Source organism: Psammomys obesus, unplaced genomic scaffold (genome assembly GCF_907164565.1).
Source record: "Psammomys obesus unplaced genomic scaffold, mPsaObe1.curated_primary_1811, whole genome shotgun sequence".
Taxonomy (NCBI): Eukaryota; Metazoa; Chordata; class Mammalia; order Rodentia; family Muridae; genus Psammomys; species Psammomys obesus.
Window position 1 is genome coordinate 23931120 of NW_026595981.1, and position 8781 is coordinate 23939900.

The 8781-nt window shown below is 52.2% G+C and overlaps 1 long non-coding RNA gene across 4 annotated transcripts; it reads right to left on the reverse strand.

The window, feature by feature from the left end:
* Positions 1 to 3040: 3040 nt before the first annotated feature.
* Positions 3041 to 5546, reverse strand: LOC129686406 (uncharacterized). Of its 4 annotated transcripts, XR_008721605.1 has the most exons (4): positions 5139 to 5546; positions 4033 to 4206; positions 3726 to 3937; positions 3041 to 3445 (listed from the first exon to the last, which is right to left on the reverse strand). It is a non-coding gene; the product is annotated as an uncharacterized LOC129686406 (long non-coding RNA). The 4 variants fall into 4 exon arrangements; XR_008721607.1 differs by lacking the exons at positions 4033 to 4206; positions 5139 to 5546 and adding an exon at positions 4317 to 4417 and having other exon boundaries at positions 3733 to 3937; XR_008721604.1 differs by lacking the exons at positions 4033 to 4206; positions 5139 to 5546 and adding an exon at positions 4317 to 4417.
* Between the last annotated feature and the right edge of the window lie 3235 nt (positions 5547 to 8781).

Sequence of the window (8781 nt, forward strand, 5' to 3'; positions counted from 1 at the left end):
TCTCTGTGATGCCGGCAGGAAAGAAAGCTGCTCGCCGGATTCTACGAAATGAAAAAGCGAAGGGGCAGAGCAGCACGGTGTCTGCCACCCCTTTCGACATCCTTTGTTTTGTTTTATGTGTGTATTTATTTACTTTTATTGTGGAGGAGGGCGGAGGTCACCCCACCCATGCGGAGGGCAGAGAGCAGTCTGTCCTCTCCTTCCGCCGTGTAGGTCCTGAGAGCGGAACACGGATGGTCAAGCCTAGCAGCGGCATGTGCAGAGGCTGGCCCTGCCGGCCCCTGGACTTGGCTTCCGTTTGTGTGTGTTCTATCATACACATGTATGGCATCTTCGGAGGGCTTCTGAAGAAAGTGACAGCCCAGGAATGCTTCAGGAAGGGGAGCTGGGAGACTGGGTCCAAGGAAACTCTTTTGCTCTATATCCTTTGTACAATCACGTCCAGATTTGTAAAATATCTGGAACCACCATTTCAGTCACATCAGATCTTACGCTATTACTTGTTTTCCCCGACAGGCTCTGCAGCCCAGGCTAGACTTGAACTCTTGATTCTCCTGTCTCAGTCCCCTGACTTGTGGGTTGTAGGCATACACCGCTACACCAGGCCCAAATGTTCCTAGGGGCCATGAGGCTTGAGCAAGGAGCCAAGCTTGCACTCAGAAGGAGTTAATTCTCAGCCCCTCTGCTTCTAGCGGCTGCAGGGAACTCCCAGAGGGAGCAGCTCCCTGCTTTTATCAAAGCTGTGAACAGGAAGCATTGCCCATTTCTCGGGTTGGCTCCTTCCTGTGCCGGGTGGGCAGGTACTCTGGGCCAGCCCCTGCACCGGGTACAGAACACAAAGGCGAACAGGATGCAGGTCCAGGCCCCATGTGGCTCCCCACAAAGTTGGGCGGTTAGAGTTGGGAGAAAGATCTGGACAAAGATCTATAAAACTGGAGCCATGCGGCGTGGTAGTGAAGATTAATAAGTGACTGTGTGCGAAGGCGGAAGAGACCAGCTTGACCTTTGAAGTGCACACACCTGGTCTGAGGGTGGCTCATCAGCCTGGCCCGGTTGCACAATCTTACCAAGCTTCAGTTTCCGCCCCTAAAACGTACAGGTAGCGATAAAGCCAGCACGGCCCAGGTTTAGCACACAGGCCTTGGTGCCAAATCGGTCCTAGTTCAAGGAGAGTCACCGCTGACTTAAAACTGTATCCTGTGAAACCAGTACCACACACAGAGAGAGACTCCGTTTCTTCATCTCTAAAATGGGGCTAAAAATACCAACCTTCCAGTTTTTGAGGGATCCAAGCCAACAATCATGGATAAAGTGGTGCCTGGCCCACGGTCAGCCCCAGTGTTTGATAGCTGCTTCTCACAATCACTAGTTCAGGGACTGAATGCCGTGTATCCGTCATGCTAGAAGAGACAAACCAAACAGCGGAGGTGGATGTTTCCACAAAGCCAGGTGGTAGCCTGCTCTGTCTGCTCCCTGTGCAGTGGGAAGGAGGGAGGGGAAGGCAGTCTTCCTAAGGGCCGGGATGGGTATGAGGAGGGTGTTTCTGACACAGAGAAAGCTACATGAAGGAGCATGCCGTGGGGAGGATAAAAGCCCTAAGCGAATGTGCAAGGAGCAGACAGAATCCTGAGTCGATGTGAGAGAAGCCCAGTTCCCCGGACCCATGGGAAATGGTAAAGCCTTCCTCTGGTCCATGTGTGAATTTTAACAGAGTGTAAGGGAGCATGTTTCACCCCCAAGATGTCTACAGCCTGACACTGCTTACCCACAGACACTCCTGCAGAGAGTAGCTGGCTCCTCCTTCACATCCTATGCATAATAAATTCACTGACCTTCCCGGTCATTTTGTGGCTGGTGCCCTTTGTCAGAGCGAGCACAGATGGCATGAGCCTGGCTTTTTTCCGTAAACGTGTCTGTGTATCTGTCCTTTCTTCAGTCCCTTGTCACTGCTGTCAGTTCAATCCCTGAGCCTTGCAGAGTCGGGCAGCCCGGCGAGAAGGAAGAATATGGGGTGTTCAGATGCAGCTCAGAATCGGAACGTAAAACTGGGAGAGCATTAAGGGCATAAGACCGGGGAAGACTGGGGAAAGGAATGGTACAGCCTCTGAGCCCGTCAGCAGTGGTGACACCGGAAGACATTTTGGGGTGACAATGATGAGGGTCAGACTGGCCCTACTTAGTCTCTGGACAAGAAGAGACAGACATGGGAGTGGGGAGCATTGAACAATGACACCCTGAGCAGCCAACACACTAACCCCATCCGGTTTATGGCTAAAATCAAGGTGTCTTCAGAAGCTGCCCTTCGGGAGGCTGTGGGGCAGAAGGGAAACCCCAAGATTACCTTTCCAGCTTCAGAGCCCCCCCGTATTCCCCCCAGCTTGTGCTCCCTTCCTCCTTCCAAGCGTACCATCCCCCACCCCATGCCACAATCCCAGTTTCTCTTTCAAGCTGGGCATGTGGCTCATGCCTGTAATCCCAGCACACAGAAGGCTGAGGCAGGGGCATCACCCACGTGTTCCAGGCCAGTTCTGGCTACAGATGAAGACCCTGTCTCGAAAACAAACTAAAACAAGCTTCTCTGGCTCCGATACCCCCACACACACCCCCAATCCTAGCCCTCATGACACACTTGTCTGGGTCAAGGCACTGGTCATGTCACGTAGGCTTTCTGTCCCTGTTCCCCAAAGCCACACCTTCCTGCAACCACCCAGAGGAGCTGTCGTGGGCCACTTAACGTTCCTCAAGCCCCACCTCTGCTCGGCCGGCCCTGCCACCCTGCCGCCCTGCAGTGCCCTTTCAATCATCGCGCCTGTCAGCTTTGCCTGCCTCCAACGCCACCTGCAGAAGAGTCACCTTGAAGAGATGCACATGCCCTGAAAACAAGCACCCTCCGTGGCTGTTTGGGCGCAGTGTCGTGACAAGGTCTTACAAGAGGGAGACAGGACCGTCAAATCAGAGAGAAGAGACACAACTATGGAAACGGACGCAAGGTGAAGGAGGGCCCTCCAGCCAAGGAAAGAATCCCAGCCTCTCTAGAAACTGGACAAACAAGGAAGTGGCGTGTTGGATATTTATCTGGTTGCTATGACAAAGTACCTAACAGCAGAGGAAGCATCTGTGTTGGCTCTGAGGGGACAGGTCTGAGGGGACAGTCCCCCGGAGGAGGAAAGGCATGGTGACAGGATCGTCAGGCAGACGGTCACACTGCAGCCACAGACAGGAAGCAGAGAGCCGTGGGCTGGTGCTCAGCTCAATGGCTGTGGACTGTCCACTAGACAAGACCGCTCAGACACGGGCTTAAGCCAACAGAAAGCCTTTATCAGTGACGGCACTGGCTGTTAGGATCCTGCTGGCGCTCTGAGCCTTTCTCAGGGTGAGCTTTACAAAACACGATGTCCAGGGTTGATATGCTCCAGTTAACAAGAACAGCTCGTCAGAAGCAGACCTGCAGAAGCCAAAAAGCAAAGTTAGTACATTTAGAGACTTTCCCAGAACTGTAGACAATGGTGAATTGGGTCTTTGTTTTTATTTTGGCTGGTGGTACCGTGTGCTAAGTTTTATGACCTGAAATAGTACTTTCATCATGGAGTTAACTGTGCTAAGTAAGGTCTGGGGGCCTGTTACATGATGTCTTTTTTTCTTTTTCTTTTTCTTTTTTTTTTTCTTCAGTCCTGGACCCCATCCTACCAGATAGTGCTACCCTTGTTCAGGCTGGGTCTTCTCACCTCTCACCTCTCTGGAAATAAGACACGCCCAAAGCCTGGCCTCCTGGTCGATTTTAAATCCAGCCAAGTTGACAGTTCAGAATCAACATCAAAGCCAGGTGTGGTGGTGCACGCCTTTAATGCCGGCACTCAGGAGGCAGGAGTTCGAGGTCAGCCTGGTCTACAAATCGAGTCCAGGAGAGCCAGGGCTCTGTTACACAGAAAAACCCTGTCTGGAAAACAAACAGATAAACAAAAAAAAGATTAGCCATCAAGATGAATTCTCAGCCCTCCCCACCTGAGCCTCCAGAAGGAAGGCGTTTCTTACCCAAGCTCTCATTTAAGCCAGACAACTCATTTTAGACGTGTGTGCCCAGAACTGCGAGACAGCAAATTTGAAACAGGCATGGGGGGCACATCTGCAACCCCAGCACTCAGAAGGCTGATCTGAGGCAGGGGGATCCTGGATTTGATGGCAATCTGGGACACTAGAGAAACCCACCTCAAAAACAAGAGTTTGTCTTGGTTTGTGGTAACTTGTTCCCAGCAGCCTCTTCTCCCACATAACCCCCTGCCCAGGCCCCAGGTTCTCTCCCCCCTCTGAACCCCTACCTGAGCTTCCCTTGGGCATTGCTCATTCCCTAGCCTGGTCTCCATCTCTGCACAGGACGTGCTTTGTCCACGCCCACGCAAGAGCTACCCCTGAGCCTAGAACCAATGGGACCAGGTGTGTCTGAAAGTCTACAGGAAGCCTGATACACATGTGGCCTGTACCTTAGCTGGGGGAGGGGCAGCTGTGAGCCTCCCCCTCCATATCCAGCTCACAGGAAGGAAGCCTTGATGACCAGGGATGGGGGGGAAGAACGGGAAGAAGAGAGCAGCCAGCCCTCATCTCACATCCCCACACGCCCTCACACATTTGAGATTTCTCCCAACATTTCTCCTTCACCCCACTCCCACCCTAGGGGTTAAACAGGGTAGGGCAAGGTCGGGCCAGTGGGTGTGGCTGGCAGGGTGCCATGTGTTTCCCAGAGCAGCCTCCCCACCTAGTTTGTCTGCACCAGGTACGGCCAGGCCTTCTCACTCCTTCCGCATCCCATCAAGCTGAGATTGGGGGGAGGGAGGGAGCATGACTCAGCCCACACCCCCTCCTACCTGCCCTTGCCCTGCCCTGCCAGGCCCCAGCCCCTGTCAGCTCCATCCCTGCACTGCACTGCACTGGTTCCTGGCCATCTTGAGTGTCCTAGCAAGGGCCCAGTCCCACTCCCAGCACTCCAGGACACCACCTCCCGGCACCTCTCCACCTGCCTCGGGGAGTAACAGCATGTTCCGACTGTCCCAGCCCAATCTCTGGGGATGAGCCCACATGTAAAAAAAAACAAACTAGCTACCCTGACCCCCCCCCCACACACACACACACACAGACACACTCACTGTTTCTTTACAGCCACAATGTACATGCCTTCCAACAGCCTTCCAAGGGAAACGGCCACCTCCCATTTCACAGATAAGGAAACATAGCCTCGTGCGTTTGTAGCCCCGACTCTTCAGAGCCTCTGCTTTCTACCACCTTCACATACGCCCTAAACCAGCTCAGGAGACCCGTGAGGGGAAAGACGACGTTTAGAGTCCAAAGCCCTGCGGTTTAGGCTGTGCCATCTACCAGAAGCCCGGCCTTGGGACGTGTGTTTGGAGGGGATATCCACTTTGGAGGTCAGCTTCAGCCACGGTCAGCTGCGGGCTTTCCCATGGGCTAACTGCCTAGACCCACCACCCTACAAGCCCCTAGGGCAAACTGCGATCCCCTCTGAGCCGCCAACGCCAGGAAAGGGGAGCAGAACCGGATCTTTGTTGCTGTGCAGACTGAGAAACATTTGCAGAGAGGTCGGGAGCCTTGCGCAAGTGCGGCCAGCTGATAAAACACCTGCCCTTTGTCCTGGGGCTGCTTCCTTGTGCTTGGCAGGTGCTGCCCCAGCTGAAACAACGCAGCTCCACAGCACCCCCTGGAGGCCAAAGGAGACTTGACACTCTGCAGCCTGGCAAGCTTTTTCCTCCCCCAGCTCCTTTTCCCGTCCTGCTGACCCAGCCTTATGCTGACCAGAGGACTCATGAGAACAAGCCTGTCAGGGCACAGCAGAACCCACACTCCAGATCGCTCCCTGGCCTTCCTACAGCAGCAAAGAGGATTGAGATGAGTTGATGGTGTTACAGGAGGAAGAACCCAGTAGGGCCAGAAGTCCAAAGTTCCATCGGTGCTTATGTTCCCCCTCAGCTTATGTCTTTTCTTCTCTGGTCAACATAAGTACGGAGGAGGTTCTGTCTTCCAGAAAGAGCCCTTCCCGTCCAGCTGTAAAAATTAGTTTATCTGACAATTTCCTGATGCGTAATGTGTCCACGAGGGGGCGCTGCAGCCATAGCTGTGAGGCAGCTAGCAAAGCAGCAGGTTCCCACCAGCTTCTGGCCTACCCCAGGTAGCTGCCTCAAGGTCGCCAAGCTTCAAACTCTCCAAGCCTCAGCTTCTCCCTGGAGGATCTGATGGGATGGGAGAGGCAGCCATTCTGCAACAGGAGTTAGCTCTGGTTTAGGGACCTCCACCGAACACAGCCATTTTTCGGTGTCACAGTACTCAGACAGGAAACGTGGGCATGAGCAGGAAGGCCTCAGGACTCTGAGACCTGAGTCTGACGTTACCAGCCACAGCCTGAAGGCAGGGAACTCCCGAGCCCACAGCTCCAATGTGGTTTGTGGTGACCATTCACCCTCTTGTCTCACCCTCTTGGTGCATCGAGCCTCCTTTCTGCTTCCCTGGCCCTTTCACTTTTCTCCCTCCTTACCTGCCTCTCAAGCCCCTTCCCATGGCCTTCCCCCAAGTCTAGATTGGTGACCCTGTTCCATGCTCCCTAACCTGAATATCTTTCCCATCACAGCTGGTGGCTCACCGGACATGATTCCTAAGTCACCTGCAGGTGGCATGGGGTGCTCATGAGAACGGGGACTGTGTGCTCTCTGAGTATTTGTTGAACACATGAGTCGCCTGGAAAGGCATGGTACAGATGACAGGGTATACTTCCGGGAGCCGTGACTCTTAAACCACCCTCTTCTTCCGGTCCCCTTAGCTCTGTCAACTTGACTCTATCTCATGCATTTAATGGGCTCTGTTTCTTGTTTGTTCCCATAGTCCTCCTGGGTTTGCCAAACCTTTCCCTTGAAAATTCCAGAGTAGCTTAGGTGCCACCAAGAACAGAAATGAATGAAGTAAAGAGAGCCCAGGAGCTGTCGAGGAAGATTCATTTCATTTGCATTTAGAAGGCAGAGAAGGAACAGCTTTCCTCTGGACTGAGGGCTGCAGGGGGGCAAGATAGGGTGTGACACATAGAGGAGGAGATAGCTTGGGGAAACTGGGGATTTTTTATGTTGGTTTTAAGGCTGGTTGAGTTTCAGCTGGCTCATACCTTTAATTCCAGCACTCCGGAGGCAGAAGCAAGTAGATCTTTGAGTAGGCCAGTCTGGTCTACAGAGTGAGCCAGGGCTATATCGCTGAGCCACTTTCACTTGAGATTTAAAGGTCAAGGTTAGGTCTTCACAGCTCTGGGAGGGGCCCCCTCTAAATGTTGAGGTGCTTGGCCAGGTGAGGTGTTGCAAAGCCACTGGAGTTAATCATCCTCAGCCTCTAGTCTAGGTCCTTCTTGTGTTGAGGGACTAGTAGTTAGATTTCCTGATAGACAGACAGACAAGGAGAGAAGCTATGGCTAGGCAATAAAGCTGGTGACCTTCCAAGGCGGCTGACATCCTTTCACACCCTCCTGTCTATAAGTGAGGACACAGTAAAGAAAATACAGAAATAGCTGCTCCGTGATGTGGAGTGGGGGTGGGGTGGAGGTTTTCATTGTAGATGAGAAAGAGAGAGCAGGCAGGGGCATCTGGAAGACTCCAAACCAGAAAGAAAAAGAAACAGACTGGATCTAGCCAGGGCCATCTAACAGAGAAGAGAGAAACGTAGGGGCAGAAGAGAAGCCTTGAGGTTATATAGAAACTGGGTATCTGGAAGGAAGGAAACCTGGGGGAGGTTTAGGGAAGATGAGAAGGGCCTAACGTAGAAATGTAAGGAGCCTGGAGGCCAGCACAGGCTTTGAGATGCAACAACAGGTACCTGTCAATGGCGGGCAGGAGCCTGTTTCACACAGTCCTGTGGAATGCCGGACATTTTTCTAACCACCAGAAATCCTTCTACAGTCCAGCTTGAGTTTAGCCATGGGCCTGGACCTTTAGGGGTGTTCTGACCAAACACAGTCCTGAAACAAAAGCTTGGAAGCTTAAAACAAAGATTTGTGGCCTTTCTCTCCTGCCAGCGGGCCCCTGGACTGGTTCAACAGGTTCACACCCAATCAGGAGAACAGTTGTGAGCCAATCAGTCTTTCTGCCAAATGACCAACTCTAAATTAGGGAGGAAAACTCTTCAAAGACTTTAAAATCTCCAACCCTCCAGGAGAAACTGGGCTTTGCTGTCCAAGTCTGTGTCATCTTTGTTGTCATTTTCATTGTGTGATCCATGTCCTTCATTCCCCCACACCCATTTATTTTTCTATGTTTTTTTTTTTTTTGGGGGGGGGGGGTTCCTCACTCCTAGTAAAAGCCTTTCTTTATTCTTTTTTTTTTCTTTTTTCTTTTTTGAGAGAGCGTTTCTCTATGTAACCCTGGCTGTACTGGAACTCACTTTGTAGACCAGGCTGGACTTGACCTCACAGAGATCCACCGCCTGATATCAAAGATATATGCTACCACACCCAGCATAAAAGCCTTTCTTGATCAGTTGATTCTGTCTGTTCCTGTTTTCTGTGTTAGTGAATTTCCCTGCTGCTACTTGCCAATTTTCCTGCCTTTTATTTCTTTAACTGATAGAGAAAACAAACTGGATCAAAGCCACTAGACAGTAATGAATGAAAAAGAAAGAAAGGAGGAAGAGAGGGAGGGAGAGATAAAAGAAAGAAGGAAAAGAAGGAGGGAGGGAAGGAAGGAGGGAAGGAGAGAGAGAGAGAGGGAGGGAGGGAGGGAGGGAGGGAGGGAGGGAGGGAGGGAG